General features: G+C 31.8%; 3 pseudogenes; 2 read left to right on the top strand and 1 right to left on the bottom strand.

The window, feature by feature from the left end:
• The first annotated feature begins 2,024 nt into the window (after positions 1-2,024).
• On the top strand, positions 2,025-5,292 carry LOC125601333 (annotated as a pseudogene).
• A 172-nt stretch (positions 5,293-5,464) lies between these two features.
• Positions 5,465-7,288, bottom strand: LOC125601332 (annotated as a pseudogene).
• Positions 7,289-22,576: 15,288 nt separating this feature from the next.
• LOC125601331 lies at positions 22,577-25,017 on the top strand (annotated as a pseudogene).
• The last annotated feature ends 1,061 nt before the right edge of the window (positions 25,018-26,078 follow it).

Below are 26,078 nucleotides of genomic sequence, written 5' to 3'. Positions count from 1 at the left end.
AGTTATAGATTAGAGGTATTAGAAATCCTAAATTGAGAGATATATATATATAGTATATTATTTACTCTCCCTCAACTCTAAACCATAAGTCTAGTCTAGGGTCTAGAAACCATTCAGTCTAGAAAGAAAATTCTTTAGATTTTACATATTGGGTCGAGTTCATATATTTGTATTTGGTTTGTTCGAATTTAATATTTGTAGTTATTAGTTTGTGTGTTTTGTTTGGTTTATTTCGACTGCTCGATTTCATATGATATTATACTTGAATTTTTTTTTTTTTAATTCTTAATTTAATCTTCATTGATTAAGACTACTTAATTTATTAAAAACTTATATATTAATTTTAATTAACTGATTTTTTGCTTTAACAAATTTGATCAGCGACTAAACTAAAACATAATAGGTTTTACAGATTAATATTTAAAATGAAGAGTTACTAATAGATAACTTCATTAAAAGAGATTTACACTAAGAGAAGAATTATTATGCCACTTAATGGTATTTTTAACAGCACACAAACTTAATGGTTGTTGTTGTTTTTTGAGGGCTTTGGATTTGTTTTGGATTTTTTTGCATAAATATTTTATTAATTCAAAAACAAAAGCTTGTCTTTTTTATGAACAATAGTTTTAAGGAGAAATGTAAAATGAGTTTGTCCACAATTATTATTTTTACTTGTTTGTATCTGATTTTTATCGATTTTGAACGGATTTTTTAAATTTTTACATCAATCACTATAATTTTTTTCAAATACAAAAATTAGAAAAAATTTTATATATAAACTAAAAATATAATCTATTTCATTAAGTTATTATCCTATTTTTTTTGAGTCCAAATTAAGTATCTATATTAGATATGTATGGTTGTCTTCGAATATCCGTTGGGATCAGAGACATAGAATATTCTTTGTGGTTTTTTTGGGGGGGGGGGGGTTGAAATCCCAATATTTGCTTAACTCAAAATCCATTCCAATATTTTTATTAAATTCGGATCAAATGATCAGTCTGGGTTTTACAGAATTGGGTTTGTTCGATTTTGCGTGACTACTGTTGCGTTTTGAGATTAAAATGACTGTTTTGTGTCAGAATTAAAATGAAAATTTTGTAAATGCGTATTGACAAAAAAAAACAATTGGGATCTGAATTTGAAAACATGAACAATCTACAATCTTAATATTTTAAACTAAAAACGAATAAAACTGAATCAGATTAAGTATTATTATTGTTTTTAAAAAATTATATAAATATATAATTACATCAAACCGAGGTGCAACCCGGGTTTATTCCCGTTCCGGTTGTTATCAATATAGAGCTGGTAAATCAGAAGATTTTAAATCGGATCAGTTTTTAAGTAAAGGGTCGAGTAAAAGGGTAAATGTACTAAAAAAAAATGAAAAACATGCAATTAAACTTTAACCGAACCAAATCAGAATTTTAAAAAATCATACATCAACCGAGTTGAACCCGGGTTTCGAAAAAAATTAAAAAATTTCAAAAATTTCCTTTTAGTTTCAATAAATTTTAGAAGTGGAATACTAGGTGAGCCGGATTGAAGCTTTGGACCCGTTTTGTTTCTCCTTCTTCTCATTCTTCTTCTTTTTTTTTTTCCTCCCGTGAGCCGTTTTTCATTTCGCTCGGCCTTCCTCCAGTTTTTTATTTTTCTCGGTTTCAGGTAATGTTTAGATTCTTCATTGTGCATTCGAATACCCAACTGTACGTTTTGTTTGGATTTCATATTTGCCTCAATTCGATTCTACACTCAATCCACCATGCATGAGCTCATCTTCGATCTGTGTTTATCATATTGTCATATTTGTTTAATCACCCCTGTTTTTCCTGAATTTTATAATAATATTTTGGAAATTGTTTAATAGATTCTCGATCTAAGATTGTTCTTTGTACATAGTTAATTCTATTACATAGACATAATCATTACAAGACTGATCTTCACTTGTCTTAATTGTCGTTGGTAATAAAAAAAATAGTTTTGAAGAATTTTTTAAAAAATCATATCCTTTTGTTTTGCACAGGTAGCAAAATGGCTGACGGTGAAGACATTCAACCTCTTGTCTGCGACAATGGAACCGGAATGGTTAAGGTATGTTTCTTGTTCCCATGGAACATGGAACAATGTATCAGTTAGTTTCTGTCTGAGATCATGTCTCTGTTATTGACTTAGGCTGGTTTTGCTGGGGATGATGCACCACGAGCTGTGTTTCCCAGCATCGTGGGTCGTCCACGTCACACCGGAGTGATGGTTGGTATGGGCCAAAAGGATGCTTACGTTGGCGATGAAGCTCAATCAAAACGTGGTATTCTAACTCTCAAGTATCCTATTGAGCACGGCATTGTCAACAACTGGGATGACATGGAAAAGATTTGGCATCACACTTTCTACAACGAGCTTCGTGTTGCACCTGAGGAGCATCCTATTCTACTCACTGAAGCACCTCTTAACCCGAAAGCTAACCGTGAGAAGATGACCCAGATCATGTTTGAGACTTTCAATGCTCCGGCTATGTATGTGGCTATTCAGGCTGTGCTTTCCCTTTACGCCAGTGGTCGTACAACCGGTGAGTGTAGTCCTAATGCTATAAAGCTTGAAAGCTTTGTACTAGCCCTATTTCAGTTATTTTGGTTTATTCGGGTCTGGTCTGGTATTTTTTTTATTTTGGTTAGTTCCCTTTGGCCACAATACAAAAAAAAAAATCGGTTTGGTTTGGGCTTCGATTAATTTTGGTTTTAAATTTTACCGAAAACAACCATTTTTTCTGTTTAAGTTAGATAATGTTTTAATTTTTTTTTAAACTCGGATGTTTTGGTTAATTTCGGTTAGTTCGGTTCAGTTATTTTGGTTAATTTTTAGATAATTCGGTTATTTATCTATCTTATTAAAACTCAAGTACAAAATTGGAGTGTTTGGAGACTTGAATAGGACTATTAAAAAAATTTGGAGTGTTTGGAAACATAAATTGTAGTCTTTTAAAAAAAATTAATTTTGTTTGGAAACAAGGATAGTAGTATTAAGAAAAAAAAAAGTAATGGGCTTATGTTTTTAAGAAAAATTAAAAGTCCATCATATTATAAAAAACTATCTATCTGGGCGAGATTTAAAATATACGAAAAAGGGTCAATCTAATCGCATAAAACTTTTTTTTTTCTAAACTAACCATAAAACAAAATTTAAACTTTATACACATATTTCAAATCAAAATAATAATTTAAAGTTGATTATATCAAAAATTGATTAAAAACTAATACATATATTCAAAAATGGATTTTTACTAAACTATTTTTCAATAACCATTATACAAAAATGTTGTCAATATATATAATAAAAATACAATACAAAGCCCAATTTGAAATACCAACTCAAATTATCGTTTTTATATTTCCTATTAAGTTTTATAAATATAATATATGTAATTATTTATATGATGGTACATATAAAATACTATTAATTATATGATTACTATATGATGGTACGTATAAAATACAATTAATTATATGATGACAGTATACGATATATAATAATGAATAGGGATGAGATTTCGGGCACCCATACGGGTTTGGTTCTGATCGGTTTGTGTTTCGGGTTTTCGGAGTCAAAGATTTAAGCCCTGTTAGGATGTTTCTAAATTTTGGTTGAGTTTGATTCGGATTTGCGGGTTTGGTTCGCGTTGGATAACCCATTTAAATTATTTTTAAAGTTTTAAATCATTATCTATTTTAAATTTCTCAAAATCTATAAATAAAATAATATATTACCTATAAATTTGAATAACATATGTCAGAATACCTAAGCTTAACATATCAATTGGTTTGATTTAAAGTTTTGGATACGGAATCAATAATTATTTTAAGTATTTTGGTGATTTGAGTATACTTTAACTATTGCAGATATTACTTTTGACTATCTATATATATATTTTCAAGTATTTAAACCAATTTAAAAGTATCATTCTTAATGTTTTATATACGTTAAATCTAAAAATAATTAATATATATATATAAGTATATAAATCTATTTTTAGATAAATTCGGGTACCCGAATACTTCGGTTCGGATCAGATTTGGTTCTCTAAATAACAAAATTTTGAATAATTCGAATATTTAATCAATTTATGTTCGGGTTTGGTACTATATTTTCGGATCGGTATTGGTTCTGTTCTTTGGATTCATTTTGTAAAACTTAATAATTACATGAAAAACAAATATCAACATATTTTTCAAAATGTATACCCGCGCGCCTGCGCGGGTCAAAATCTAGTTATTTATTATTTTTGAAAACTTAACAAACTGAGAACCGAACCGAAATAGTTTCAGAAGCTTTTCAAACTAACCGAACTCAAAACTGAAACCAAACCGTTCTGTATAGTGTAGAGTATAAAGCTTTTGTTTGATTATGGTATGTGTGTTGCAGGCATCGTGCTTGACTCTGGAGATGGCGTGAGCCACACGGTTCCTATCTACGAGGGTTATGCACTTCCACATGCCATCCTACGTCTTGATCTAGCAGGCCGTGACCTCACGGACGCGTTTATGAAGATCCTAACCGAGCGTGGCTACTCTTTCACCACCACAGCAGAGCGGGAAATCGTCAGAGACATAAAGGAGAAGCTCTGCTACATCGCTCTGACTACGAGCAGGAGCTAGAGACATCCAAAACTAGCTCATCTGTTGAGAAGAACTACGAGATGCCTGATGGACAAGTGATCACCATCGGTGCTGAACGGTTCCGTTGCCCTGAGGTTCTTTACCAACCGTCTATGATTGGTATGGAGAATCCAGGTATCCATGAAACAACCTATAACTCCATAATGAAGTGTGATGTCGACATCAGAAAGGACTTGTATGGTAACATTGTGCTTAGTGGTGGAACCACAATGTTCCTGGGATTGCTGATAGAATGAGTAAGGAGATCACTGCTTTGGCTCCAAGCAGCATGAAGATCAAAGTTGTTGCTCCTCCTGAGAGGAAATACTCTGTCTGGATTGGAGGATCTATCTTGGCCTCACTCAGTACCTTCCAGCAGGTACACACCTAAACCATTTAAGTTGGTTCCTTATCAGTCTCTAGCTACCTGCAGCTTAACTAAATCAAGATGTTTTGTCTTAATGTGTGCAGATGTGGATTGCAAAGGCAGAGTATGATGAGTCAGGCCCATCCATTGTTCACAGGAAGTGCTTCTAAGTTCAAAGTTCATCATTTTTCTGAAAATAAGTGTTATGCTGCTCTTGTGTTTTTTTTTGTTCTTTTATATTTTGAAACTTCGGCCAAAGACATTTTCAAGGATTTATTTCTTATTCTTATTTAGTTTCAACTTTCAACTGTCTTTTTAAGTGAATAATAATATCTCTTTCTCTTTGATTATTACATAGCCAATGTGTAGTTATCTCTGTTTTATCTTGTACACTTTTTATCAACTGAAGTTGTAAAGTATAGAAAGTGTTGCAATGCCTAAATGGAGATACCAAATGATTTAAAGAAGAGAAACCAAGACATACAATAAATGCTGAGTTAAGGAACCAAAAAGTCTGATTAACATTGGAGACACCAAATGAAAAAGAAACTCAAAACAAAAAGCTCACATTACATGACACAACAAAGAGGAGAAGACATCTTAGTAGGTTTGGTTCAGGGTTCAGGACGGTCTAATAGCCTCTGCCTGCAACCCATGTGCTGTTCAAGAAACTTGGTGAGCCTAATATGCTTAGAACTCCACTGATCAGCCAGCTTCTGCTCCTTGGCCTCAGCGTCTCTCCTCAAGCCCACAAGCTGTTCTCTATACTCTCCTTCAATCTTCTCCATTGCCATCTTCTGCTTTCCCTCAAAGCCTTCATCTTTGCCTCAATCTCCTCCATCTTCTCCCTTTGTCTACTCGTCTTCTCTGACTCTAGCTGCAGCTCCAGTCTCCTCAGCCTCCAAGCCGCCTCCTTCTTATGCTCAGCCCATGCTCTGTGTCCTTCCTCCAACTCTCTACAACACTCCATGAGCTCTGACATGAACACACTCTCATTACCACCACTACAAGACGGTATCATACTCCCTAACACATGAGTCTCTCCTCTCTCAGGCTGCTGCAGCCATGGTATAGGCGGTTGAGGTGAAGCTGCAGCCACTGAGGAAGGTGATAAAGTGAGAGTCACCGAGGGAGGTCTCACAGAAACACTGTTCCCGTTGTTAGGAGTAGCTAACCAAGGCGGGATCACATGATTAGAAGGAGGACCATTAGAAACTAGCCATAGGGACCGAAACAGAGCGTTCTTTCACAAGCTTCTCAGCGAAACTCTCGAGGATCCTATCGTACTTGCTCTCGTCAATAGGCTCGACTCTCTTGTTACTCTCTTCTCCTCTCTCTGCTGCTTCTCCTTGAACACTTCCCACCACTTCCCTAACCGCTTCGCCGTCCTCCGGGAACCTCGGCGGCGATCTTCTTCCACTTTTGCCGTGCTTCTCCTGTAAACGGATCACAAGCCTCTGCTCTTCCTCGGTCAGAGACCCTTTCTTGATCCCTGGCTTGAGGTAGTTCTTCCACCGCTCTAGACAAGACTTGGCGTCACGGTTGAGAGGCTTGTTCATGCGGTCGGAGACGAGGTGCCATTCTCTAGGACCGAACTGTCTGACGTAGGCGCGTAGCAATGCATCTTCTTCACCAGTCCAACGTTGCCTCTCCTTCATCTCCTTCTCCTCGAGACATCACTCCTTCCCATCTCAACACCATTCCTTCTTCATCTGCGTTAATTTTCCAAAAAAGATCAAAACTTTAAGATCGAAAAACAGAGCAACCCATTTGAAACAGAGGGATCTGACACTCAAGAACCATCAAAGATGAGAAAGACTAACACTTTAACAAGGCTGAAACCAGAACCGAGTAGTTAATGGTTGAAACCAAAACAGAGGAGTTAATTGTGAAACCAAAACAGAGGGGTTAATAGTTGAAACCAAAACAGAGGAGTTAATAGTTGAAACCAAAACAGAGGAGTTAATAGTTGAAACCAAAACACTATTGGCGTAAGAGCATTCAAGATAAGAGAGTGTGCAAGGAAAAAAAATTGCTCACAAGATAATCTTGAAAAGGAGAATCAGAGTAACTTCTTCCATTCACACAGATTGTTCTGTCTTGGACTTTAATCTCGTCGGCGAAGTGGAAGAGGAAATGAAAAGACCAAAGAGAGAGGCTTTATAAACCAGACAACGTACCCGATTAGTAGATCACAGAGACGGCAGATTGATAAAAGAAATCTATCTAATAAAGGAGGAAAAAAGTTTATCGACTGGGACACTGACGTTTCTTCGGCTATACGCACAAGTGGTGAAAAAAACTCTCTTAACAGTGGCGCGTGGAGGTAAAAGTTTGATATTCCATTAGTTTGTTTGCTAATATGATATTTTTTATTTTTATTTTTATTTTACATTGGGATCTCAAATTCGTTTTCAATAACATTAAAGTAAACAAAAGTCAAATTTGATTCAAAATATAGTAGTATCTATGATAAAATTATTTTAAAAAATGATAATAATATTATCATCACATTTTTGTTTTAATCAATTTTAATAAATCTATTATATATGAAATACATTTACAATTTTTTCTTAAAGTTAAAAAATTTAGATCACGTAATTAAAGAAACTACTCAAACTTGTTAAACACATCTATAGATTTGGAAATTTTTCTACGATTTATATTGCTTAAAATAGATATTTGTTTTCTGTAATGTATTAATTTGGTAAATCTACTTTTTGATTTCTTTATTTAATATATACACAAGAGACTAATGTTTTAGAAAAAAAAAACTATGTAGATCTTTCAAACAAGTATATTTTCAGAAAAGAAAACTATTAATAAACTTAATCTTTTTGACAACATTATTCAATATGTAGTGATGTAATTATTTTTTTTTTTTGAACCAGGTGTAAATTTTTTTTTTTGATCAGTATTGTTATACATAAACAAACCGTTTTCTTTACATTTTAAATTGGTTTTGGTGGGTAAAAACAGGATTTGACGTATGAGTAATTGTTGTTGAGATGGACACGTATCAGAAAATGAGGATGGTGTCTTTTGCAAAAGCATGTAAAAACAGTAATGGTCCCTAGAAACCCTACCAAGAAATCTTTTTCTTTGTTCCATCACATCCGATTACCACTACTCAACACTACTTGTGTTTGCTACCATGCACACTTTTACTCACTGGCGTAATTTAGAGACTCCTAGTGCTATAATCAGGCAGACAAAGCTTTCACTCTTTTATGATTGACTCTGTCACTCTCTACCACCTCCAACTTTTCTTAGCTTATACTAATTAGGCAACCACATACATACATATTAATGTATGACGTCACTATATGCTTCGTAGTCACAGCCAATATTATAAATTCAGTCGAGTATTTATTACCTTAGAGATAGCTTCTTCCTTTCTAATCTTTTTCTTTCAGAGATAGCTTGCTTCTTTTCGTTTCTTGGATGATCATTGTCGCCAAAAAAAAAAAAAAAAAAAATGATCATTTTGAAAGTTACAGTTCGGGGTATCTTCAATTCTACTATATTTTCAATTCTAAAATAAATTTTGGAGTAAAAATTTTTCAATATTATTCTATTTTACTCTATAATAGAGTAAAAATAAGTTTACTTTAAATATAGAGTAAGTTGTTTATTTTTTGTTCATCACTCTATTTTTCACTCTAAAATATAGTACCATTGAACTAGAATTCAACTCTATTACAGAGTTACTCTATTTTAAAGTGAAAAATAGAATAAACCATTAGATATGATCTTAGTTTACATTTCTAGAGTTACAACTACCGCGCTAAGTCCTAGCAAAACAGACTAAAAGTAAAATAATTTTATTTTATTACGTAAACAAGATATATATTGATCTAATAGGATTATTCATGGAAATGCCAATCAAAATTTGGTTTAGGAATATAGGTAGTAAAATTATATATATATATATATATATATATATATATAGATGTGAAATTGCATCTTGTATACACAACATTTTCTCTAGTTAAGTCAATACCCTAAATCCCATACCATGCTACTTTCTATAGATAAAAAACTTATTCCATCATAAATAGCTTGTTAATTTCATCATTCTTTTTGGGTCTTAAACCAATTCACTCTATATATATAGGTAGTTGACAAAAAAAAAACAGCCATCATGGTTTTGATTAAAAAAACAACAACAACCACATGGTGGTTGATTTTAACAAAACAAGAATAATATGTTTGGTAGGAACTAGTGGTAGGCCTTGGATTGGTTTACGCATGCTTCTAGTTGCGTATATTGAGATATGACTAATCACACATGTTGGTCTCTGTGACTCGTATCACGGTCGAGATTATGAACTATACGAACACGAATTTATGACAGAGAGAAAGCTTGAGCTTGAAGAAGATGGAGTTCGTTACATAGATAACTTTCTCATTTTTAGTTATTCAATTAATGCTTGCAAATGTACATTATACTAGGTAATCATGCTGAGGTATATAATATATACAAATTGTTTTACAGAAAAACAATGATTAAAATGCAAAAAAAAAAATGAAATTTATATAATTGTGTAACTTCGTACTTACAAAATTATTATTGTATTTTGCAAAATAAACTTACACATGACAATGTATGTGATTAACGTTCAAGGAATGGGAAATTTCATACACGATATATTAGTTAGTTTCTATATGTATTACCAGTTAGGAATCTGATATGAAAATACATTTAAATTAATATATTTTGATAAATAAATATATAATAATAATAAATGATATAATGTATAGAGGTTGATGGCATATATTGTAATTTTTCTAATAAATGAATAGTTGTTTAAATATGGTGTGAAAAGAGTTGTGGTGTTGACACATAAGTATAATGGTAAACTTGCTAATAATATATAAATCAAAGTTTTTTATTGCTTTTTTAATAACAAGGGGGTATAATTGAAGTTTGAACTAACTAAACCGAATAGATATATTGATCTACTAAAGGAAACCGACTCAATTTTTAACTGAAAATTTAATTTTCATGTGAACTGGTATGCTATTTTTATTTTTTAAATTAATATTAAATTTTATTCATTGAAAAAACAATTTTACATCAAATGCACCTTTATTACAATAAGCTAATCCTTTATAACTTATACTCCTATTGAAATTGAAATATTCACAATCTTGTTCCAAACCAAAATTGCAGCATTCCTTTTATACCCTTTCCACCTTTTGTTCTCATCAGACAGTTTGTTTAGAACTCCTTTTTCAATCGGTATGATATTCAATATGCACACATCAGTTCGAATCTTCTGTGATGAAAACTGGTTGCGTTTGTTAGAGGTTGGATTATCAAACAGTTTGATCATACATACTAATATTAAATACAAAAGATCTTGAGAGCAAATCAAAAACTCATTTGGTACACACGTTGAAATCGTCTGATAGTTTTTGTCTTCGGTAAATATAGCTTTTGGACTGTAAAGCGTATTTCCATCACAATTTAAATAACGCATATTTTATACAAGTTTGAACACAAATCATAAGTGTACGATTCCAAATAAGGGTATGGTACATACCCTTTTGACAAAATAATATCACCCGGCACGAACTCTTTTGGTATACCACAACAAAATCCAAAAACTGGCAAACATTTGTAATCGAGTCCAAGTTATTTTTTTTTAATTATTTATTTAAATGTTTTAGTATTTTATTTACGATTTATTTGTGTACACATGCAAATAAGAGTTTGTAAATAGCGAACCTAAGAAGTTCTCTCCACAAACTAATATTGCGTAGTAATATCTTCTATCATTTAAAAAAAAGTTGTACCTTAAAAAAAAATCAAAATTGTACACTTGTATTCAATTAGTCATTGCTAGTTGTAAATTTATTTGGATCTCTATTATTATACAGTAGCAGCACTAACACATCCTACACAATTAGTGAATTAAATTTTGAAACCAGTTTAAATCTGTTTATTTTTTTATTATCTAGAGGTTCTGGACCAAAGTTCTTAATTTCCCGGACCCGAGATCTGGCCGGCGCTGATACTACTTTAAATCAGTTCATTACTTCATAATGCTTCATGCATTTAAAGACCTAAACAATGATGATCTAAACACAATTTTAATTAGTGGAGAAAATTATTAATAAAACAATAGTATAAATATAGGGTTGTATAATAGAATGTGAAACAGAGCAAAAGCACTAAATAATAAAAGTAAATGCTGAGGGAATCAGAGAAAAGTGTTAAGAAATAATAGTGAGAGATGAGATGACATGACATATGAGTTGTCAAATGAGGCAGATCCTTTCTCTGATCTTCCCTCTGCCATCTCTTGCCGTTTACCTCATGTGCTCCATCCCCTCCGGCTTTTCTCTCTTTTTCTGTATTTTTCTTTTCTTTTCCTCTTTTTACTATTTATGATTAATTTTCCTTTTTCCATATAACTTCTTCTGACCATGACAAAAGTATTATTGTGCATTTGGATTGAAAAAACAAATTTGTCTTTTGTGATTGTAAAATTTATTTAATTTGGTTGTTAAGTAATTTAAGTTATCTATAGTTTTTTCAACAGTTAAGATAAATTCATTACTAAAACACATATATATATTAGTTTATTTGTTTCAAAACACATCTCCAACAATGCCTCCAAATTGATGTTAAAATTATATCAAATTTAGTGTTTTGGTGTTCTATTTTTTTTGTCTTCTTCAACCATAACACCAAATATTACACAAAAGTAATATTATATATTATTTAATATTTTAGTTTTAATAATTTTTAAATTTGTTATTAATAATTTTTTTTGTAATTTTATGTTTTTAAATTTTTTACATTTATATTTTTCGGTTTAAAAATATTATACCTTTTATGTATTTTTATTAAAAAAAAATATAATAAAGTGTTAAAATTATTAATTATGAAAAACACATAAAAAATATATATACTATTAAAAATAAATTATTCTTAAAAATCTTCAGAAAATTAAAGAGAAAAAAATTATAAAACATATAAAAAATGTTAAGGAAAGTATCACTCCAAAGACCAAGGCACCAGGTATGATAAGAAATCATATGCATGCAAACAAGGGATTTTGCAAAATTGACTTACAACTTAAAGTCAAACACAAAACTAACCTCCTTTTTTTTTGAAAATTGGTTTTGCCCTATTCACCCCATAAGTTCATATAATTTACGAAAATGCCATCAATTTTTTTTTTTTTTTTTTTTTCGAAAATGACATTTTACTCTCTCACCCTCATCATCTTCAAGTAATTACAAGATTGCCATTATCATCAATACCACAACCACCATGAACAACCAATTTGAAGCTCTTAATGCTCCCAAAATCGATTTACCCTTCTTCTTTTTCCATTCTTGTGAACTAAACACAACATATCTATCACTTTCTCTCCACAATGAGCTAAAAAAACCCAGATTTTGATTCTAAAATTTTAATGGTTCATAGAGTCATAGAAGCTAACGATTATGGGTGGGTGACTTCCGTTTGTGATTCTGTGTGCTTGGAGAAGCCTTATGTATGCTAAGGAACTTATCTCACTAATTTAAGGTATGACATCGAGTTTTTTCCAGATCTGTTCGTCAGACGACTTACTTGGGAAGTCGTCTGGCTGTAGACGACTTACCTTTCAGTCGTCTGGCTGTAGACGACTTACCTGGAAGTCGTCTGGTCAACGCAGAGGTTATTTTTGCAATTGACTTTGAAATCTGTAACCTGAGACGACTGAAAGTTAAGTCGTCTACTATTGTTTGGTTTCAAAAAAAATTCCAAAGAACCTAGACGACTTACATTTCAGTCGTCATAGGTTAGTTTTGTATTTGACTGGATAATTTCAGAAGTTTGACTTCCCCAGACGACTTACATTTCAGTCGTCTGGCGAAAATTAAAATAATAATATTTTTTTAAAGTAAACGACTTACAATTAAGTAGTCATAGGTTAGTTTTGCAATTGAAAAAAAAAACTTCAAGATTTAATTATACACAGACGACTTATAATTCAGTCGTCCACCAGACGACTTAATTGTAAGTCGTCCAGGATTTTTTTCCGAGATTCTGGTCAAACCTCGTAAATCCTGGACGACTTACATTTCAGTCGTCTCGTGGACGAATGAATTATAAGTCGTCTATATATAATTAAATCTAGAAGTTTTTTTTTCAATTGCAAAACTAACCTATGACGACTTAACTGTAAGTCGTCTACTTTTAAAAAAATATTATTATTTTAATTTTCACTAGACGACTGAAATGTAAGTCGTCCAAAAAGTCAAACTTCTGAAATAATCCAGTCAAATGCAAAACTAACCTCTGACGACTGAAATGTAAGTCGTCTAGCTTTTTTGGAGTTTTTTTTAACCAAACAATAGTAGACGACTTAACTTTCAGTCGTCCGAAATAACAGATTTCAAAGTCAATTGCAAAAATAACCTCTGCGTTGACCAGACGACATATAGTTTAGTCGTCTAGACAACTTAGATTGAAGTCGTCCGCGTCTTCTCCAAAAGTTTTTAAGTCTTCTACGTTAGTTTTTGAATAACTTGTATTTTTAAGAGTGATAAGTAACTTCAAGATATGTAAAACTCATATTTACAAAATATGTTCTCTCCCTTAGTTTTACTAAATTTGACTAAGTTTTTCAATGCAAACTTATAAAAAATATGATATGCTTTGACTAGTTACTATTGTTTGTTTCCATCTCTTACCAACATTCTTGTTTATTAAGATGAGAAAAAGGCCATTGGAGTTTATTATTGCATATGAGAGATCCAAAGATAAGAAAAAGGCTACTGAAGTCTATTATTTCATTGATTTGTAAATGTGTAAACACATTGTTAGCACATTTAATACATCTTGGAAAACATTATTACTGATTTTACAAAAAATTCACAACTAAAAGAGTATACATGCAATTCATAAAACAGACTACAACAAAACTATTATAGATCATTCATCTACAAAGACAAGCTTGGATTCCACTTGAGTAGACAAGACCAGACAACTTTTAAGAAGTCCAGACGACTTCTAAGAAGTCCAGACGACTTCCAGGAAGTTCAGACGACTTTGCCAGAAGACTTTTAGGAAGTTCAGACGACTTCCAGACGACTTTACAGGAAGTCCAGACGACTTTAGGAAGTCCAGACGACTTCCAGACGACTTCCAGACGACTTTACAGGAAGTCCAGACGACTTTTAGGAAGTCCAGACGACTTCCAGACGACTTCCAGACGACTTCCAGACGACTAACAAGTAAGTCGTCCCAGAAGTCTTCCAGATCTGAAAAACCTGGATATTAAATCCATATCTGAAAAACCTGCATATTCAAAAACGTTCAAATGGCTTAAAAACAAAAAAAAAATGAGTGGAAGATTAGATAAATCTACCTTTACAGAACACACAAAAATACATATCTAAAAATAATAGATCTACCTTTAAATTAGTGGAAGATGAGTACCAAATAATTAAAAACCTGCAAAAAAAAAATAGATTAGTAACAAAGACATGAGAAAATTGAAAAATTCATATAAAGTTTGGTGTTTTCAAGTCAAAGAGATTAGAGTGGGTTTGGAGAGTTTTAGTTTGGGAAAAAAGTAAGAACTTTATACAACAAGAAGTTACCAAATGAAGAAAAATCAGACATAAGAACTTACCAAAACGCTCAGAAAAATCCAGACGACTTCCTAGAAGTCCAGACGACTTCCTGGAAGTCCAGACGACTTCTGGAAGTCCAGACGACTTCCTGGATGTCCAGACGACTTCCTGGAAGTCCAGACGACTTCCTGGAAGTCCAGACGACTTCCTGGAAGTCCAGACGACTTCCTGGAAGTCCAGACGACTTTGTCAGAAGACTTCCAAGAAGTCCAGACGACTTCCAGACGACTAACAGGTAAGTCGTCCCAGAAGTCTTCCAGATCTGAAAAACCTGCACATCAAATCCAGATCTGAAAAACCTGCATATTCAAAACCGTTCAAATGACTTAAAAATAGAGAAAATGAGTGGAAGATTAGATAAATCTACATTTATAGAACACACAAAAATACATATCTAAAATTAATAGATATACCTCTAAATTAGTGGAAGATGAGTACCTTTGATTAAAAACCTGCAAAAGAGATGGATTAATAAGAAATACATGAGACAAAACTGAAAAATTCATATAAAGTTTGGTGTTTTCAAGTCAAAGAGATTAGAGAGAGGTTGGAGAGTTTTAGAATGATGAACATTACATTTTTGTTGCAGCCATTTGAGAGGAGGAGAGAGAATGTGTAAATTTTTCTTTATATACGGAGACAAAAAATCTAATTAGATTTAATATTTTTGACTCAGACGACTTCCTGGACGACTTACATTTCAGTCGTCTGGTGGTGAAGAAATTAAAACAGACGACTTACATGTAAGTCGTCCAAAAGAGTTTAATATTTTTAGCGGGAAATTAAATATTTTTAGCGGGAAACTAAAATAGAAGACTTTCCAGACGACTTACAAGTAAGTCGTCTGGACGACTTACAAGTAAGTCGTCTGGACGACTGAAATATACGTCGTCCGGGTAAATTATTCAACAGACGACTGAAATATAAGTCGTCCACACCCTAAACATAACCCCTAAACTTAATTATCTAATTAAACACTTCATAAAACCAAATCAAACTTGAAAAGTGTTACTATACACAGAAATAAACACATATAGGTGAAAACTAATTTTTGAAAAAAACATTTTAGTTTTCCAAAATCTAACCCTAACAATACATACAATAATACAACATATGTTTGCCAAACTCCTAAACCAAAGTATTTCATGATTCACTACTTCCACTCATCTATCTTCAAAACAAATCAATTTTATCATATCTTAATTTATATCAGTTAAAACTGTTTATAATTACTTGATTTTTATTTTTTACACATCAAAATATTTTTTTACAAAATTTATAAATTATTTTTAAAATAAACTGGTACCAGACGACTTACACTTCAGTCGTCCAGACGACTTCCAACATCTCAGACGACTCAGACGATTTACTGGGGCTATATTCGTAAAAATGGCTTCTGTTTTTTGTTTGTCACAAGGGGCTGAGCTGAGCTGTAATTCACTAGGCTTTTAGGTTAGTTTTGCATTTGATTCAAGTTTGGGTATAGGTTTGGAATTAAAATCAAGTTGTGGGTTAGTTTTGGCAAAAACCCCTGCAAACAATGTGTGAGAATTTTTTGCATTGCTAATATGTATTACATGTTTAACCTACCCAGCACCGGTTGATATATCCGGCCTTTCACGTGAACACATGCTCGGCTTTATATAATTAGATGCAGCGGACCTACGTTAAGGAATGGGTCTCATCTGCCACAAGTTAAATGTTATATACCTGTGTTTGTATTGTATTTGACGCAAATGTATGTAGTTCGTTTGGTCTAATTCCTTAGCAACTGATACACCTTTCCCAAGTTAGACTCTGCCCTCAAGCATTTTCTTTGTTTATTTTTGGTTTCTATAAGAATTATGTTGGGCTCAAGCCCAATGTGACACCTTTTAAAATCAAGTCTGGATCCGCTATTGAATTGTCCATAACCACTATATTTTAAAAACATTATGCCAAACATAAAAAAATGGCATATAAAACTGATATTTTGCAAGCTTTAGGCTAGGGTACCCCTGCTTTTTTTTAAACATCATGTTTTCGTACGCACGTGTCATCACGAGGATGATTCTTAAAATTCTTAAAAAAATGAATTGGTCCATATAAACATACACTATGCTTGTGTTTCAAAAAAAAAAAACACTATGCTTTTATTAAACTAACTATCAAATTAATTAGTATTGTACAGAAAATATTTTTCTTAAATAAAAGCTACAAAATTGCCTAATATGATTAACATATATATGATAATTAATGATAACAATTTGATAACAATTTTTGTATCCTCTTTTTTTATCAATTTATATATTAAAAAAATTAAACAATTACATTCAGCATATAGTAAAAAATTAGATTTTTTCTTATATGTTATATTTTGAATTTTTAAAATGACTATAAATTACTAAAAATAGTAAAAGTCCCATATTGAAAATTTTGTGATCAATGTTTTTTAATTTTGTGCAAGCAAGATACAAATGATCATATATCGTAGGGGTGGACATTCAGATATCCGTTCGGGTCCGTATCAGGAATTTAGAATTTTTGGGTATTTCAATATAAAGGTATAGAAACCGTTCAGGTATTTCTACACTCCGGGTCGGGTTCATGTATTTTATGTTCAGGTTCAGATATTTTGGTCGGGTTTGGATATTTAAATTTTGAATAAAAAAAATTATCCATCATTGTTTTAAGTTTTTTTTTGTATTTAAAATATACTTTTAACTTAATTGTTTTCTATTTTTTAAAAGATTAAACTATTAATAGGTTTGGAGATAAAACTTTAAAAATAGAAAGACACTAATTTAGTTGTTGTTTTGAAATTTTAGATGCAACTTTTGTTAATGCAAGAAACAAGAGCTTGATATGTATTTTAAGTGATTAACAAATGATTTTGTCCATAATTATATGTATATTATCTCATTTTGAACAATGTGCATCATTAATATAAATATTTTGAATAAAATGAGAGAAGTAAACTAGATATATAGGGTTAAGTATACTTATGTTTCGTTATCTTCGGATATCCATTCGGGTTTGGATATTACCCGTTCGGGTTCAGATATTACCTGTTTGGTTTCAGATATCCAATCTCTCCGAATTCAATGACCGTTCGGATATTTTGCTATTTCGGTTTGGATTTTCGGATCGGATTCAGATACGGGTTCGGATATCGGATAAAATGCCGAGCCTTAATAAATCGTATGAATATGAAGTCTCATTAATAGATATTCATATTATATATATTAATATAATTTGAAATAAATTATGTACTATATAAAAATATAACAATATGTTAATTTCAAAATTTGCAATGAGTAGAAAGTGTCAATAATAAATATTTATATTAAAATATACTACGTATCTAAGTCAATATCACTAAAGTTTAATTTATACCATATAAAGTAAATAAAATGATTGTTTTGATTTATTTGTCAAAAACGTGATTGTAAATTAACCAAAAGTATTGGTTTTGATTTATGTGCTTACTCTAATGTATATACTTTTATGCCTACAATTTTTTTTTTAAATATGTGTTTTCAAATATCTTATTTGATCGTGACAACTCCAGAAACACACTTCTTCAAAGCAAAGTGATTTTTAATATTGGAAGCACTATATATATTATTTCATTCAAATTAAATAATTTAGTCTTGATTTTATTCTTAAAAAGCTTTTAGTGAAATATCACAACAAGATTCCAATCACCTCCTTTTGAGTTTGTTCGAAGAATGAGAGATTTAAACTATTTATTATAAGTTTCTGGTTTATCATTTAATAAATCAAACAGTTCTTATTTTATACATAGTTTACATATACTAGAATGATAAAGTAATATATATATTTTTTATCTTTATACTCTTAAGTAACGAAACTCAAAGGCCTAGGCTAATAAAATAAGTAATTTGTTTTTTTTTTGTTCTAGAATTAGATGAATTTTAGACCGAACTGGTGAATATATACTAGACATACATTTATATTTCGAGTCAACACTTATATTCTATAATTGCTTGATATATTAGATTTGAACACTAACCTGTTAATAGAGTTTGCCGATGATTTTTTTCAAAATTTTGATTCTTAGATTTGTATCTGTAGTGGAACTAATTTTTACAGATGTCCATCTTTTTAAATTGACACTTATGTAATTCATTGAATTTGTAGAAGAAGTTAAAAAAAAAACTAAATTCATATCAATGAAACAGAGACGATAACGAATTTTATAGATGTAGAAAATGAAATCATTTATGGAGACTCAATAGTAAACAAATCGAGAGCAGAAAACCTTATTTTTTCGTCATTATACAATCGATGTTGCCTATTTGGTTTTGGTGATTTGTGTCAGCCGCAAAACTTAATTCTTTTTGTGCATATGAAATTTTAAAAATAATTAAAATGAGATGTAATACGTTAACTCTTCAACAATGATGATACATTTAAAAGACTATATTTGTATTCATCATTTTTACAATCGATAAAGATTATAGTATTGCAAAATATTAAAATTATTTAATAAATAAATATTATTATAAAAACTTATTTGTGCATGCACACATGTTATTATCTAGTCGTATCCTAAAAACGAAAAGGGCCAAAAGTTGATGGCATTGCATATTATCATCAATAAAAAAACACTAAATATAAGATGATTGATGACTCTATTTTGACCTAATCAATATTAAGTTGGAAAAGAAGTGGTACATGGCCGTTGTGTAGGCTCTCCTCATTAGCATTATCCTAGTTAAGAAAGCAATTTAATTCTATAGATTTTTGTTCACAATTAAGGTTAAAAATTCCTATAAAAATAGTACTGATATAACTTAAAGTTCTAAGCTTTATTACATCGTAGTTGGGAAAACCCTTTTAAAAATCCCACTACTTGTGTACTGCCATTTTAAATATAGCGTACTAATTACAATTTTTAAAAGAGAGTTGCAAGCATTAATTACTGTAAATACAACACGTGGCAAGCAACCAACCGATAGAGAAAAGCACATTTCGCTAATGTCAAATGAAGCAAGACGACAGGTCCCCACATAAAAACCTCTTTATGAAAGATTTAAAGATCAACGGCTACGGTTCGTTTACCCTACCTCGGATATAAAAACTTTTAATATTTTTGACATAAAAAAACTTTTAATTTAAAGACATAAAATATGCGTTTATTCAGATTCCGCGGTCCCTTCCACCTTATGAAAAAGAACTTATAAAAGGTTTAGTGAGATGTAACTAAATTAGTATACTACTAGGTAATAATCCGCGCCTTGCACGGAATGTGATTATTAGTTTTGTTATTTTTAATAAAAACATGCTAAATTTGTTTAATTTGGATATCGGTTCGGTTTTAAGTTATTTTTTAGTTTTTAATCTCCTAAAATATAACCATTATTTTAAATTAATATTTATTTTAGTTTGTTCTGTTAGAATGTTTGATTTTTTAGTTTTTTTTGGTAAAAATTACTATTATTTATTTATTTTCATGTTATAAATTTAAGATAATCGTCATGTCGAACCAATGGTTTTATATCATAGTTGTAAGCGGATAATAGTTCAAGAAAAAGAAAAGAAAATTATTAAGATAAATCATTTCACTACAATTTGGTCCGTAGTGAAAGAAGCATAAGAAAAAAAATATTTCAACTTCAAAAAAAAATAGATACTTCAGTGGTGGTAAATACTTATAAGGTGCTCACATAATGTGCCCATGTATTTGTATGTAAAAGTATATAAGAATAAATGACAAATATATAAAGATATGTAATTAATATTAAATGACATTTTTGTTCTAAATAATACATGAAAGATAAAATTAAAATTAATTAAAAATTAAAAAGGCCTTGACATTAGTGAATTGTTTTCATATAAAGAAAAATCAATTGTATCCGTAAATAGAGTGGGCACAGATCAAATATCTGGGTATTTGGAGGCATTCAAGTCGATTCAATCTTTAGCCACCTAGATAGTCGGTGACTCTGATAACCGAAATGATTTAGAATTTTAAAGAATATCCTATTTGATCTGTAAATAAATAAAATTTATAAAATAATTGAAAATTTTAATAATAACATTTTATTACAAAATAAAATATTATTTAACTTTCTAAACTTTAATACCTATTATAATAATTTAATTCATAAAATATTGTAAACTTATATAAACTATATATATATTATATATATAATTCTGTACGAATTTATATCCGTACCTAAAATATTGGAATTTGTGATTTGTTTTTTTTAATTATATTTAGTAACTGATTTGCTTCGTAGAGTTACAGATATCCATATTTTTTGGTTCAAATCAAAACGGATAACGAATGGAATCAAAATTTAGAAATATTTTGCCTGACTTTATCCGTAAACAATAAAAAAATAATATATATATATAGTTTAGATTTTGATTCGTTATTTTTTTGATTCGAAACGAAAAATCCAAAGTTTTATTGGAACCTTGCATATGAGTTTTATATTAAAAATATAAGTATATAGTGTGAACACATTTATGAATGTAGTGTGAACGCATTAGCATATTTATTATCAAATCATCGTGAGGCTGCCACGTGTCTATTATAGTGTGAATGCATTTATTACAATGCTTCTCCTTAATATATAAGGGATGGTGATGTTATTCAATCACGTATTTAATAGAGTTTAAATCTAAACACAATTTATTGTTTTTCGAATGATGATTTTAAATTCTAGAGTTTTTCAATGAATAATTAAATCCAGTTTTTAAAATCTAGTGTTATTTTTTTTAAATTTTTTTAAAAATCCTTTGTATTTTGGATTGATTTCAAATAATTTTAGTGGAACTTCATGAATAAATGAGTAAACTCAAAATCCAATGTATACTGCAGAGATTTTAGAATCCATCAACTTAAAATATTTAAAATTTTAAAATTTGATAGATTACAAAACATTAATAATAATAATTGTTTGTTATAAATTAGTGATTTAAAATCAATTATTAATGTTTTGTAATGTATCAAATTTCAAGATTTTAAGATAGTTTAAATTGATGAATTCTAAAATCTCTGCAATATGTATTGATTTTGAGTTCAATAGTTTATTCATGAGGCTCTATAGTAAATAATTTGAAATCAATCCAAAATACAAAGAATTTTAAAATTCTAAAAAAAATAATACTAGATTTTAAAAACATGATTTAAATCATTCAGTGAATAACAATAGATTTTAAAATATAATTTATAATCATCATTCGAATAATGGTGGATTGTTTTTAGATTTAAGCTATATTAAAATACATGATTGAATAACACCACCTAATTGAATAACACCCCAAGTATTATAAAATTCGGTCAACGCCAAAATAATATTCTTAAGAATTAAATATTTTTTTAAAAATATTTTATATAATCATAAATCGATTTTAATTAATCTAACTGATCTACTATATTAAAATAATTTTACGAGTAATTTAATCATATCAATTTCATTGTCAGTTTATTTATAATTAAATGCTCAATTTCCTTGTTTTAATATAAATTTAAATTATTTGATTTTGATTTTAATACTTAAATTTTTATTTATTTTCAAAATAATTAAACACAAAAATTGAAATGCCTGATATAAATATAAAACATACAAATAATTTTTAAATGTTAATGATCTCGAATAATCTATTTGACGCTTATTTTTTATATAAAACGTCTAGTTACTGAAGGGTTTCTGAAACATAGTATAATCTTCTTTTTTTCTGAACAACTAAACATAGTATATATACATAATTGTCGGTTTTTAAAATAACTTTTGTAATTTGTAATAAACAAATTAGTATTAAAAATTAAATATACAAAATGCATTTATTCGATTCCTCTTTTCCTTCTGGTCCCTCCACTCGTTACTACTCTCTTCGTCGTCTCTTCCCTAGTCATCATCGGATTCAAACTTGCTCTCTCAAACAAAAACAATCCAAATGATTACTGATCCAGCCCCGGCTGATCGAACCCGCTTACCCGATCAACCTTCATCTCTAACACTCTTCGACGGTTACAACTACAGTCACGGCCTCTCCAACAACCAAAACGCCTTCGTGACGTCAGCGGCGGGAGAAGAAGAAGATCCGCCGACGAGTTCGACTTCTCCGACGCCGTTCTAGGCTACATTAGCCAGATTCTGATGGAGGAAGACATGGACGATAGAGTCTGTATGCTTCAGGAGTCTCTCGATCTCGAAGCCGCCGAGCGATCTCTCTACGAAGCGATCGGTAAGAAGTATCCTCCCTCCCCCGAGCGTAGCTCGCCTTACGTCGAGAATCTTGACCACGTTGTTCCCGCCGGAGATCGTAACGGCTCCGGCGGCGGGTTTATGAGCGGCGGAATGAAGCCGATGAGCGGTGGTGGCTTCACGTTGGATTTTCGGAATCCTCAGAGTCGTTGTTCTCCTGTTCTGAGTGTTCCTCAGTCTCCGTACGGTGTACATGAATCGTCGAATGCTAGTAGGGAGGATCAGTCTGTGTGGCTGTTTAGGCGTGGGGTTGAAGAAGGAAGCGAGAGAAATGAGATGATTGTGAACTTCAGAGAGGACAGTAGGAGCAAAGTAAGGAGAAACCCTAACAGCGGCGAAGAAGAAGAGAGGTGCAGCAAGCTGCCTGCAGTGTTCTCCGAGACGATTTTAAGGTCTGATGTGGTGGACAAGATCTTGGTTCATGTCCCAGGGGGGAGAGCATGAAGGAGTTCGACGCGTTACGTGAAGTTTTGAAGAAAGGAGGGGGAAGAAGAAAGCCTCAGCGCCTCAAGAAGGGAAGAGACGAGCCAGAGGAAGAGGACGAGGCCGAGGAGGAGGAGGGGTGAAGAAAGAAGTTGTGGACTTGAGGAGTCTTTTGATACATTGTGCTCAAGCTGTTGCAGCTGATGACAGCAGATGTGCAGGGCAGTTGCTGAAGCAGATACGGCAGCACTCGACGCCGTTTGGTGATGGGAACCAGAGGCTGGCTCATTGTTTTGCTAATGGTCTTGAGGCGCGGTTAGCCGGTACAGGAAGCCAGATTTACAAAGGGATTGTGAGTAAACCGAGGTCTGCTGCAGCTGTGCTCAAGGCTCACCAGCTTTTCCTTGCGTGTTGCCCTTTCAGGAAGCTATCTTATTTCATTACCAATAAGACGATACGAGATCTTGTCGGAAACTCTCCTAGAGTTCATGTTATCGACTTTGGTATCCTCTATGGTTTCCAGTGGCCAACTCTTATCCACCGGTTTTCGATATATGGAAAACCGAAGGTTCGGGTCACCGGGATTGAGTTTCCTCAGCCAGGGTTTCGTCCTACGCAGCGGGTTGAAGAGACTGGTGAGAGGTTAGCAGCGTATGCTGAACAGTTTGGTGTGCCGTTTGAGTATAAAGCCATTGCTAAAAAGTGGGATGCTGTTCAGCTTGAAGATCTTGATATAGACAGGGATGAGATCACTGTTGTTAATTGTCTGTACAGAGCTGAGAATTTGCATGACGAGTCGGTCAAAGTAGAGAGCTGTAGAGACGCTGTTCTCAGTTTGATAGGGAAGATCAATCCTGATCTTTTCGTCTTCGGCATTGTCAATGGTGCATACAACGCCCCCTTCTTCGTGACACGGTTTCGCGAGGCTCTTTTTCATTTCTCATCGATTTTCGACATGCTTGAGACTATTGTGCCACGGGAAGACGAAGAGAGGATGTTTCTTGAGATGGAGGTCTTTGGGAGAGAGGCATTGAATGTGATTGCCTGCGAAGGTTGGGAAAGAGTGGAGAGGCCTGAGACATATAAGCAGTGGCATGTCAGAGCTATGAGGTCAGGGTTGGTGCAAGTCCCGTTTGACCCGGACATTATGAAGACATCACTGCGTAAGGTCAACACATTCTACCACAAGGACTTTGTGATCGATCGATCAAGATAACCGGTGGCTGTTGCAAGGCTGGAAAGGAAGAACCGTAATGGCTCTCTCTGTTTGGAAACCAGAGTCCAAGGCTTGACCTTGTGGTGGGCATAACAGCGACCATTTCTTTTCTTTTTCTATAGGTACAGCTCAGATTCATATCCACATTGCCTTGTAAACACCATCTGCTTCTTCTTTCGAGACATTGTACTGAGACTGTCAATCTCTTTTGCAGATGAAAGATTAGAGTGCTGCGCCTGAAGAATCACATTTTATGTAAGTCAACATTTTATGACATACTCAGCTAGGTTCTCCTAACGTTATTCTTGTAGCTAGGGATGATGAGATTGCGAGAGTTTGTATATTGCTAGCAGAGTTAACTTGTCTTAGATTGTAACACGTATAAGAGGAAGCTTAGAGAAAATATGGTTTTTGAAAGGAGGTTTTTACTTCTCCAATGTACACACGAGGACCAATGCTACATTGAAATAAGATGCGTTGCTAATACTATTTCTGGAAAATTCTTCAGCTTGGAATCTGAGCTCCTAGTTATTAGTTGTGGTCCTTCATCACTATTTGCTAGTTTTGATGATCTCTAAATATATTTCAAAGGCTTTTTGATGTTGTTATTAATCTCGGGCAAGACCCCTTGAGATATAGAATAAAGCCCGTTCAGACACACAAAGAACTCATTCCTCTCATTCTCAAATCCTACGACTCTGCTACAAGGGCAAAGATATGAAAAAACACTAAATTGAGTATCAGAACCGAGTGGTTACTTGAGTGAAAAGCACCTTCAAGTCCTTTGTTGGAGTGCCTGTTCCTTCGGGCTTTGAAGCCAGGTCAAGTGCTTTTAGTTTTGCCTCCTGAAGCTGCAACGCCTGCTCGAATAGGACACCTTAGATTAGGAGAAAAGATTAATGGATGATGATATAGTAAATGAATCCTTTTCTTATCATAGTGAACACAACTGAATAAATTATTAATTTAATCCAAATGAATCCTTTTCTTATTGTTATATTTTGAATTTTAAAATGACTATAAATTATTAAATTACTAAAACTGTTAAAAATTTCATGTTGAATTTTTGTGATCTATGATTTAATTTTTTGTTCTTATGACAAGAACAAATAATTACAAAAAATCATATAAGTAAGAAGTATTATCTAATAAATATTATGATTAAATATATATATATATATTGTTTAAATTAAACTATATAACATATAAAATAAATAAAATATTAATTTCAAAATTGCGTTGGTCAACTTTTTTGATAAAAGCTTTGAACAAATATTGACAACTTAAAATTAAAATTTTGCATTGAGTTTTAAAAAAAATATATAAATTACTAAAAACTATTAACCATCACACAAAATGTGTTTTGTTAAGTGATTTAAAGTTTTTTTTATAAAAAGATACAAAAGACAAAAATTATATGAGTAGAAAACAATTATTTAATACATATCAATATAAAAAATATAATTCATATAGATGTCTTAATTATCATTTAAATAATTATATACCATATAAAATAGAAAAACATAATTGGTTTGGATTAATAAATTATT

The sequence above is a fragment of the Brassica napus genome, unplaced genomic scaffold (genome assembly GCF_020379485.1).
Source record: "Brassica napus cultivar Da-Ae unplaced genomic scaffold, Da-Ae ScsIHWf_2520;HRSCAF=3257, whole genome shotgun sequence".
In the NCBI taxonomy this organism is placed as follows: Eukaryota; Viridiplantae; Streptophyta; class Magnoliopsida; order Brassicales; family Brassicaceae; genus Brassica; species Brassica napus.
The sequence above is the reverse complement of the archived record's forward strand: the minus strand, read 5'-3'. Positions and strand labels throughout refer to the sequence as shown.